Genomic DNA, 10,661 nt, shown 5'->3' on the forward strand with positions numbered 1-10,661 from the left:
CCTGTGTCTGAGAAGCCAGAGCTGCAGAACGCAGCCAAAGTTGACAGCTTGCAGTTCATCCTCTTTCCTCAGGTTTGACGCAGTAATGCACATGTATGCACTGCTAAAAACTCACTGTCTTGCCCATTCTGTGCCTTGCCTGATTATCCATGGCACCTCAGAATTTGGCTCCAGATGTAGACAAAGTAGAGTGCATGTGAAAATACGTGTACATATACACAAAATTAAAACTAAAGTGCTGAAAATGTGTATAGTGAATTAATTTTTTTTGCTATGCACTTTTTATATAATCATGACTCTATTTAACCATTTGGCACGTAGGACTTTTCCATTGAAAGAGATTTCTTTCCTAAGAAATTTTGAAACCTTTGGACCAATCAGCTGTCATACCACTTGTACCTGATCCCACACACATCTCCTCAACCCTATTTCCCATAGTGAAACTTCATCTCTTGATAACTTAATTTTTTTTTAAAGCAAACTAGGATTTATATATGTTCTTAACAGGTACTCCCAATTTAAGAAGTAACTGATAAGTTTTAAATAGGACGTTTGGATGCTTCTAGGGATTAACCACCAAAACCAAGCTGCTTTCATTGATTATAGCTCTGATGCCAGGCATTTAAAACATGAATGGCATTTGTTGGTCATTTTAGGCATAGAGTGCTGGGAACCTCACAATGCCACTTGTTCAAATGTAAAACAGCAGATCGAGGGACGTGCTCATTCCCCTCTATTTGACATTGGTGAGGCCTCATCTGGAGTACTGTGTCCAATTTTGGGCCCCACACTACAAGAAGGATGTGGAAAAATTGGCAAGAGTCCAGTGGCGGGCAACAAAAATGATTAGGGGGCTGGAACACATGACTTATGAGGAGAGGCTGAGGGAACTGGGATTGTTTAGTCTGCAGAAGAGAAGAATATGGGGGGATTTGATAGCTGCTTTCAACTACCTGGAAAGGGGGTTCCAAAAAGGATGGATCTAGACTGTTCTCAGTGGTAGAAGATGACAGAACAAGAAGTAATGGTCTCAGGTTGCAGTGGGGGAGGTTTAAGTTGGATATTAGGAAAAACTTTTTCACTAGGAGGGTGATGAGGCACTGGAATGGGTTACCTAGGGAGGTGGTGGAATGTCCTTCCTTAGAGGTTTTTAAGGTCAGGCTTGACAAAGTCCTGGCTGGGATGATTTAGTTGGGTTTGGTGCTGCTTTGAGCAGGGGGTTGAACTAGATGACCTCCTGAGGTCCCTTCCAACCCTGATATTCTATGAAAATAAATATTGATGTCTCAAATGCACATTAATTGGGGGATCATTGTCATCCATACCTACAAACATCACATGTCATGCATGCTCTAATAGCTGACAAATGACTCCATTCAATGGTAGAGAGCATTTTAAGAAAACTACACAGTTAATGGGATAAGGGAAAAGTCTCTTCCTCAGAAGAAGCTTCTAGAACATCTGGCAGCCATGTGCTCAAAGTTGGGAATGGATACGGGTTTACAGGCCCCTATTCTGAAAAGATTTATGAACATGCTTAGCTTTATGCACCTTTACCAACTTCAGTGGGATTGCTCATGGAGTGTAAAGTTAAACCAGGCATTGCTTTGGTGCAATATCGAGGCCATAATTTGTAAATAAAAGCTTGTAATTTGGCATGTTGCAATTTGGATGGAAGGGAGATTTATTACTGGGTGTCTTGAATCAGTTGCAAGCACAAGCAATGAAAATCTAGAAGGGGTGAAAAGTAGCAAGTCATCTCTGCTTCTAGTCACCCAGCAATGTGGTGCCAGAATTAATCGGACAAATTTTCTGCTAGTATAAGCTCTTGAAATTCCACTAAAGTCAGTGGAGTTGTGCCCATTTACATCAGCAGAGAATTTGGTCCAATTACTTCTATTTCCAAAGAATGAAAAAAATACTTGCTTTCTGTGTGTTTATTTGCCAATAATGCATGTAAATACAGATAATGAGTGGTTAGGGAGGCTTCTTGTGCACAGGATGCTTTGCTTTTGTAAACATTAAAATAAAATTTATTTTTCATGCTGTTCAGGAGTTCACTGGTTATGATTTTCATATAGATAGGGTTTTTTCCTCTCAGTGTCCCACTTGGCTTTGTGAAACTTGTCAACTCTAATTGCATCATTTGTTTTAATGTAACTTGTCACACAGCATAGGACTTCACAGGGAACATTTTTCAGGCACATTCTTCCGCTTTATGATTTGGGGGATTTTCTAAACTAAGCTTGGGGTTGAGCAGATTAGTCTGAATTTGGCTTCAACTTAGATTCTGTGCACCCTATAGATGTTGTACAGTGTGCCATATGTGTTCCTAAATGTCAGCTTAGGCCAGCAGAAGCTCGAACTGTCTGCTAGGCAGAGTTAGCATTTGATGCTTTTCCAGTTTGTTGTAACAGCAATAGTATTGTACCTTGGTTACATGGACAGAAGAGAGTGAGTAATTCAGATAAGTAAAGGGAGCCAGTGAAATGGCTGAGTATAATGATCATGTTGATGGAAGCCCTCTGAATCCAGCCTCTCCTCTCTTATTGTACACTGGAGAAAGTGTTGAGGAGAGAAACCTTGCACCATCTGAGGGTCTTAGACACTCCTTTCTTTGCAGTATTAATACTAAGAAAAGAGAAATTAAAAAGTAAAGCTAAGTGATTTAGTAATTGCATCATAATGCTTTGTAATTATACAGCACCTTTCATCTGAGAATCTCCAAGTGCTTTACAGACATTGGGCCTGATTCCCCATGGCCTTGTCCTTTGCATAGTCATTTACACCTTTACAATCCCATCATTGGTAGGAGTGGGAAATTGTGACTTAATAGTGCTTTATACCTACTTTGCTCCCTCATTGCTCAGGTGCAAATGACTATACACAAGATACAAAGCCGTGGTAAAGCAGGCTTAAGGGGTATGTCTACACTGCATCCGGGAGCGAGCCACCCACTTAGGTCCATAGACTTGTGTTAGCACAGACTTCTGCTAGCACTTGTGCTAGTGCTCACAGTAGTGCACTAAAAATAGGTGGACAGATGTTGCTTTGACATTTGCGGCTCAGGTTGGCACTTGTGCTCTCAAGCAACCTCTGTCTACCTATTTTTAGTGCACTATTGTGAGCCCCATCAGCACAAGTTTGTGGACCCAGGCCAGGAGGCTTGCTCCCAAATGCAGTGTAGGCATACCCTAAGGGTATGTCTGTGTTGCTTAGTAAACCTGGGCTTAAACTGGGGTTTAAGCCCAACCCCCTCACCAGCCACACACAGTCTTCTGACTCATGCCAGAAACCTCTCATGGCTCAGGTTTGAGGATTACCTAGGATTATGGGTCCAAGCCCAAGTCACACTGTGGCATAAATTCAAGCCCATTCAGTTTGCAGGATGGAGGTAGCTGAAGCTTAGGTCACCAGGCTCCTGTCCATAGTCTGCCAATGCTCTCCCCCAAACCCTTAGGCCTGTGTATCCCGGTCCTTCCATCCCCAAATTCTCACTTGATTCCCAGGAACCAGAAGCACCTGCCTGATTCCAGTGCAGCTGCTCAGCATTTAACCCTTCATTGCCACCGGGAATGCTTAACTGGAAACACACTTAACCCTATGGTATTTTAGCTATGGCCTGCACTAACCAGAAGTCCTACATCAAACACACTGCTAGTTGGTCAGAGGAACTCAGCCAAATTCTGGTGAAAATGTGATGTGAAGAGAGAAGAGCTTCAACTTCTGCAAGAGCACCAGAAACAACCATGTATACAAAAGTATCTAGGCAAGGCTGGCAGCATTGGGGATCCGCTGGACTGCCTGTCAATGCCGGGAGTGAGTCAAGCAGCTGAAGACCAAGTACTGTGAAGCCAGAGATGACAACTGCACCCGAGGAAACTCCCTGTCTCTTCTGTGAGTAATTTGGTGGTTGGAACTGCAGCAAGCACAGAGCCAGCGGTGTTGCATGACAATCTGCTGAGGAGTGGTGATACACTTATAACCCTTCAGTCACAGGCACCATCAAAGAGAGCCTGCAGCCTTAGGATCCAGCCTAGGGTCAGGCTATGCTGCCAGAGAATCTACAGCACATCCTGGGTCCATATTCAGAAGACCTGTTTGCAGATGGCCTGGGGGAAAGCAGCCTGCAGCTGAAGCAGCAGCAACAGCAAGAAGAAGCGGCACTGAAGCCGGAGCCTGGTGTGTATTGGCTGCTATATATTTTGTTATAAATAATAACAATGGGAGGGATTTCTGGGTTATGTGAAATTGAAATATTAGTACAAGCTCTGGGTTGGAGTGTGCTTCCATTAAGGGCAGAAGCCATACCATTTCCCTAGCGACCCTGGCCTCCTCCCAGATACCACATGGAATTCAAAATGGATACTGAGAAATGCGGGGGGGGGGGGGAAGCAGTTAGCATGAAATTTCACTAGTTGCACACTTATTGTTAGAAACATGGGTTTGAGTTATTAGACTTATGCATCTTACTTTCCCTTTCCTGCAAGTACCACACAGCTTAGAATTTGGCCATGCTGGACCAGCCTCCTAGCATAGCTGAAGTGTCCCAGACTGCCTGTATTGCCAGCCCACATGGCATCAGAGTATGTATTTAGTATTATGGGTATGAATAGTATTTAGTCCACAGTGCCTGTATTATGAGTCCTCATGGCAGTTGAGGATATATTTAGTCCGAGGCTACTAGTTGAGTCTGTACAAGTAATTCAGGGTACTTTTAAGAAGGTGTCCCCATCCAAAATCAGCATCTTATTTTGCCACTAATTTCCCCTCATTTCTGGGCGGTTGTGCATGCAAACTTCTCATAGAGTGCACACTCCCGATGGTTACACTCTGGGCTAGGAATACTTTTAGGGCTGCCTCTGTAGTTTATGAGCCCTCTTCATTCGTAGATCAGTCACCTGATGCCAAAACATCTCCTTTTCATAGGTTGATGGCTCTCCACTGCTGGTCTGGAATTAAAGTTCTTGCTTCCATTCAGGCACTGTCAAGACCACGATGTCCTCCAGAGCTTGTCCTGCCTGGAAGGATTATGAAACCATAGCTAGTAACAGAGTCCTTCATAGGATTCCACGTCACCCCCGCCCACTGAAAAAGGGGGATTTATAAATACTTTTAATTTAGTTTTGGTATGTGCATCTTACCAAGATGTGTATGTTGGCTTGAACCATGACATTCAGGAACTCCTACGCAAAGCAATGAATTTTATGTGAATAAAATAAAACCAAAAGATAAAACTTATCATCTTTTGACCTTAAAGTGACACAGTCCCAGGAAAATTGTAGAAACTTTGTTTATTTTCATAGACAATAATGCACTCTTTCATTTTTCTTGGCAGGCCCTTCCACCTCTGCTGGGCCGAGGGAAGGAACTAGCAGTCTGAGGGAGCAGACTGACACCAGTGTACAAGGAGAGAGAGTCACAGATTAAATGAGGCTGGACATTTTGGGCAAAGCCGATGAGCAACTTTCTTATCCAAGAATGAAGGAAGCAAGAAGGCAAGAAAGTCGGTGAGACTGCCCAGCAAAAGGAGAGATTGGCAGCCCAGTTCATGGAGTGAGAGTGGAGGTTGAGGGAAGAAGACAGTGCAGCAACAGGAGCTGTTTGAGAAGTTGCTCGTTCCCATGGCAACCAGCAGCAGCTTCATGCTCTGAGTCCCCTCCATGCTACCGTGTCCTGCAGGCTATGCAGCCTTTTAGGGTTGGCTGGTCCATGACAAAGGCAATGAACATAACATTGAACAGTCATATGTATCCTGTATATTCCTCCATTTCTATTCAACCACAGCCCATGCATGTGAAACACGCTAGAAGGGCCAAGGGGAACAGGGGACACGCGCAGAAACACTGAAACTAATATAGTGGCAATGTATATAGTTTGGCTGTTTCCCCCCTTTTTCATTTGGTTTCTTACAATGCTCTGTTTTTTATTTATTGTCTTTTACATCTTGATGGCAACTAATCTGCCTCAAAGCTTTTTAAAATGTAACTTATTTACTTGCATATTTAAAATAAACATTTGTAAACAAGGATATGAGTCATTTTTATTAAAATTGATACAAAGAAACCTCATCATAGTAATCCATAAGCTCCATTTGAGATAAATCAGTTTTATAAAATACAAAACAAAATTCAGAGAACCTCATTACAGTAATCCATAAGCTGGTTATTGTACATTAACAGTCTTTATAAAACACATAACAAAATTCATAAAAATTCTAACATAGTTGTCTGTAAAAATTCTACATGGCAGTCAGAAATTATATTATGTCACTCCCTGTCATCCATGTCACCCTGAATGTGAATACACAAAGTACCTCTGGTTTCCTTTGTGTGTATGTGTGTGTATCCTGCCCCAGTAATGACAGGTGTACTTTCTGATTGCATATACCATTGCAGCAATCCAGCAGTGTCTTGAGTCCACTCCTGGTAACAGGAGTTGCAGACATTGTGCAATGCACAGCAGGACACAATAATGTGATCGGTATTGACAAGATAGGCATCCAAACAGTTCTGGAGACAGCGCCATCTGGATTTCAGTCAACCAAATGCACATTCCACCACCCTCTGACTGCTAGTGAGCATGTAATTGAACCTTCTTTTGTCAGGGCCTCTGAAATCAGGGTACAGTTTCATAAGCTGCAGCAGAACAGGCTATGCAGGATCCCCTAGAATAACAGTGGGGACAATGGCTCCATTTATATCAATGCCATTTGGGAGGGAATAATGTCCCAACTTGTCCATGAAGGTAAAGTCCTGATCTCTTGGAAACCCTGGCATCATGACAGGTTTCAGAGTAGCAGCCGTGTTAGTCTGTAGCAACTTGCCAGTACATCCCACATTGGTGTCCAAGAACTTGCCTCTGTGGTTGACCTGGTGCTGCATAATGATGGAGTGGTACCCTTTGTGGTTTATGTACTCCATGCACTCCTTGTGGAGGACAAACACTGAACTCATGAGTCCCATCAGTAGACCCAGAGCAGTCTGGGAAGCCCATTCTCTCAAAGCTGGCAGTTATTTCAGGAACATTGTTTATGCCCACCACCTTTGGGTAAACCACAGTCCTGATTGCCTCACAAACCTCCACTACCATAACTCCCACAGCTGACTTGCCAACACTAAACTGGTTAGTCACAGACCTGTAGCTAGCTGGCCAAAGCAACCCATTTCTGGACTGGCATGGCCTCTCTTGTGTATGTCCTGATGCTGGAGGGTCAGAACAAGTTGATCACACAGCTCCAGGAACACCTGCTTCTTCATGCAAGAGTTCTGGAACCACTGCTAATAATCCCCGGGTCCACATGACGATGCGCTCCAACCCGTCTGTCCTTGTGGTGGTGCTCCAGAAGCACTGGTCTGCATAAGGGGCATCTGCAGCTATGTCAGCAAGCATGATCAGCGTCAGCTGGGTCATGGATGCCATTTCTCTACCCCCCCCTCGGAGAGGTGCCTTTGATAGGACAAATACTGCCTCCAAAATCTCCATCAGTGTCTCACAGAGGCTCTGCTTGCATGCTGAAATAGCAATGATAGGGCAAGTTGGAGCAGTTCTTACATTGGTGCTAGATCCAGCTTACAGGCTTTGGTTGCAGGGAGAGTGCAGACTCAAAAATGGCTCCACTGAATGTGGTGGTGGGATAAGAGTACTTCTGGTAAGTGCCAGGCAATTCTCCCACAACGCACCATGAACCAAGCCCCAGAGTGGCTACACGTAGCAAGGGCACTAAGAATCCTGGGATATGACCCCAGAAGCCACATTGTCTACTCATGTCTGCAGAATGCAGTATGGACACATCAAAACAGGTGTGAGACTCGTGTTTATAATGCAGTGTGAGTGGTCAAGCACGAGCTTGCTAAGATCAGGTCTGCAGGCATGTGTCCCACAGACCCAGATTTCCTGTGAAATGTAGACATACCCTTAATGATAAAGATACCAAAGTAGGATTTTTAGTTGACAGTTATGACCAAATTCTGCTTTGATTCACACTTTTTGCAACTCCACTGAAATCAGAAGGCTGATATGGGGGTGTATGTCAGGGCAGAACTTGGCCCTCAGTTAGGTAGGAAAATGCATACTACAGTTAATTAGATAATTAAACATTCTGAGATGTGGATTTTTTTTCTCTAATATATGGCACAATACTTATTCCCTCTATATATATACCAAGAACTAAGAGCTGGTATTTGTGACCAAGTTAAGTGTTCTGGAATTAAATGATTTGATAGAAAACAAAGAATCTACTGTATTTATTTTATCATGTCACCTACATCTTTAGCTGTCAGGTTGTTTTTTTGTTGTTTTGCTTATTTCTGATTAACTACTTATCCGTTACCTCTATTAAGATCAAAGGGGGTTAAACACAAAGGTTGAATTGGGTCAATATATTCTGTGGTTTGAGATGCAGTTTTGAATGCCATTACTCAGATAAAGCATTTAGTTAAAGGTCAGTTCTGCAAACTAAATTCTTTATCTGGACTAGTGCCTTTGAGTGTCGTTGTGGTTCACCTCATGGTGAGGTGATCCCGGCAATTACAGACCGGTAAGTCAAACGTCAGTACCAGGCAAATTAGTTGAAACAATAGTAAAGAATAAAATTGTCAGATGCATAGAACATAAATTGTTGGGCAAAAGTCAACATGGTTTCTGTAAAGGGAAATTGTGTTTTACTAATCTTCTAGAGTTCTTTGAAGGGGGTAATCATGAGTGATGTGGAGAAAGTAGGTAAGGAAAAACTATTTACTTATTCCCATAATACAAGAACTAGGGGCCACCAAATGAAATTAATGGGCAGCAGGTTTAAAACAAGTAAAAGAAAGTTCTTCTTCACACAGCGCACAGTCAACTTGTGGAACTCCTTGCCTGAGGAGGTGTGAAGGCTAGGACTATAACAGGGTTTAAAAGAGAACTGGATAAATTCATGGAGGTTAAGTCCATTAATGGCTATTAGCCAGGATGGGTAAGGAATGATGTCCCTAGACTCTGTTTGTCAGAGGGTGGAGATGGATGGCAGGAGAGAAATCACTTGATCATTATCTGTTAGGTTCACTCCCTCTGGGGCACCTGGCATTGGTCACTGTCGGTAGACAGGATACTGGGCTAGATGGACCTTTGGTCTGACCCAGTATGGCCGTTCTTATGTTCTTGTTAAGTGGCCTAATGGCTACAAATATGATTATACATTGATTACTTAATGTGTCGAGAGAATCACATATTAGTTAATTACAGAAACTTATTCATGTGATGGATTATGGTTCTTGTATTGAGCACTGTTGTATCAATTGTCTGTAGGCTGCTAGTACACATTGTCTTGATAGTATTAAGACTTTGGTGTCCCTGATTGATGGACTGAGCACCAATGGAATTAGGACAGCCTTAAATGAAAACAAAAGCAATTTCATTTTAGATTCAGTATGATGGAAATGATTATGCCCCATTCAGAATCACTATTGTCTGTCAAATCAATATGTGTCAGATTGTAGCCTGCTACATAAAGAGGGAAAATTGATTTTTTTAAAAAATAGATTAGTGACTATTAGCGACTTTTAATAGACTAATGCAGCTTGGGGTTGATCCTTAGATTGAGGGCCATTAAGACCGTAACAGTGTCAGATGATTCCATGTCATACCTGTGTTTTGTAAATGAACTACATTTACTAGTTTGTTTTTAAAGGTAAAAAAACAAACTGCATACAAATGATGAGTCAGGCCAAAAGTTGGAAATTTCAGAGCTGAGGTTCATTCTTCCCTTAACTTTTGCTATTGTATCTGGCTACTGCAGTGCTCTGAGACCATTACGATATTATTATTGCTACCTATTTATTATGTATATATCCTATAAAGTGTTTTGTGAACATACTTGGCTCTTTACAAAAGACTTAGAGTGACGACAAGCATCTCGTCGGACAAGCATCTCATCTTCGTCACGTGCATCTGACGAAGTGGGTATTCACCCACGAAAGCTCATGCTCCAAAAGTCTATAAGGTGCCACAGGACTCTTTGCTGCTTTTACAGATCCAGACTAACACGGCTACCCCTCTGATACTTGACAAGCATCTCAATTCCTAGCCACAACTGCTTTAGTTAGAGTGTTAGATCTGCACACCTATAATGCTTACATAAATAAGTAAACGTTTGCTCTGAATTCTTTGACTTTCGGTCTGTCAGACTTTTAAAATATTTTAAAGCTCTTTGCAGGTGAAGGGTGCTATACAAGTGCTAAGTATTATTCCACAGAGTTCCTTTACATCTGCTTTGTTTCTTTTTGTACTTGTGTCTCCTAGTCAGATGCCTACTCTTACAATATGTTCTGTGGGTTTCTCCTCTTTTTTTTTTATGTTACAGAGTGTAGGAGGACATGTGATGTAATAAAATAGATTCCAAGGGAATATTGCCATTTTAATTCAAGTTGAGGTATGAACTTTGGGCCAGCCCACTCCCCTGTCTGTCACTTTTGTGGCTGCTGAGTAGCACAGAGGGAACATAATCTGGCCACAGCTGACCTGTTGACAATTTCCCTGGTGGAGGTGAATCCTCAACTGGCATAAAGCTATCAGAGCTGGTTCCTAGACCACACTCTCCCTCATTCATTCCTAGGCATAAGGGGCAGGGAGACTGGGATGGGAGCAGAGTTCCCTCACTGCAATTCTCAGCTGACATATGA

The sequence above is a fragment of the Mauremys reevesii genome, linkage group 3, assembly GCF_016161935.1.
Source record: "Mauremys reevesii isolate NIE-2019 linkage group 3, ASM1616193v1, whole genome shotgun sequence".
Classification (NCBI taxonomy): domain Eukaryota; kingdom Metazoa; phylum Chordata; order Testudines; family Geoemydidae; genus Mauremys; species Mauremys reevesii.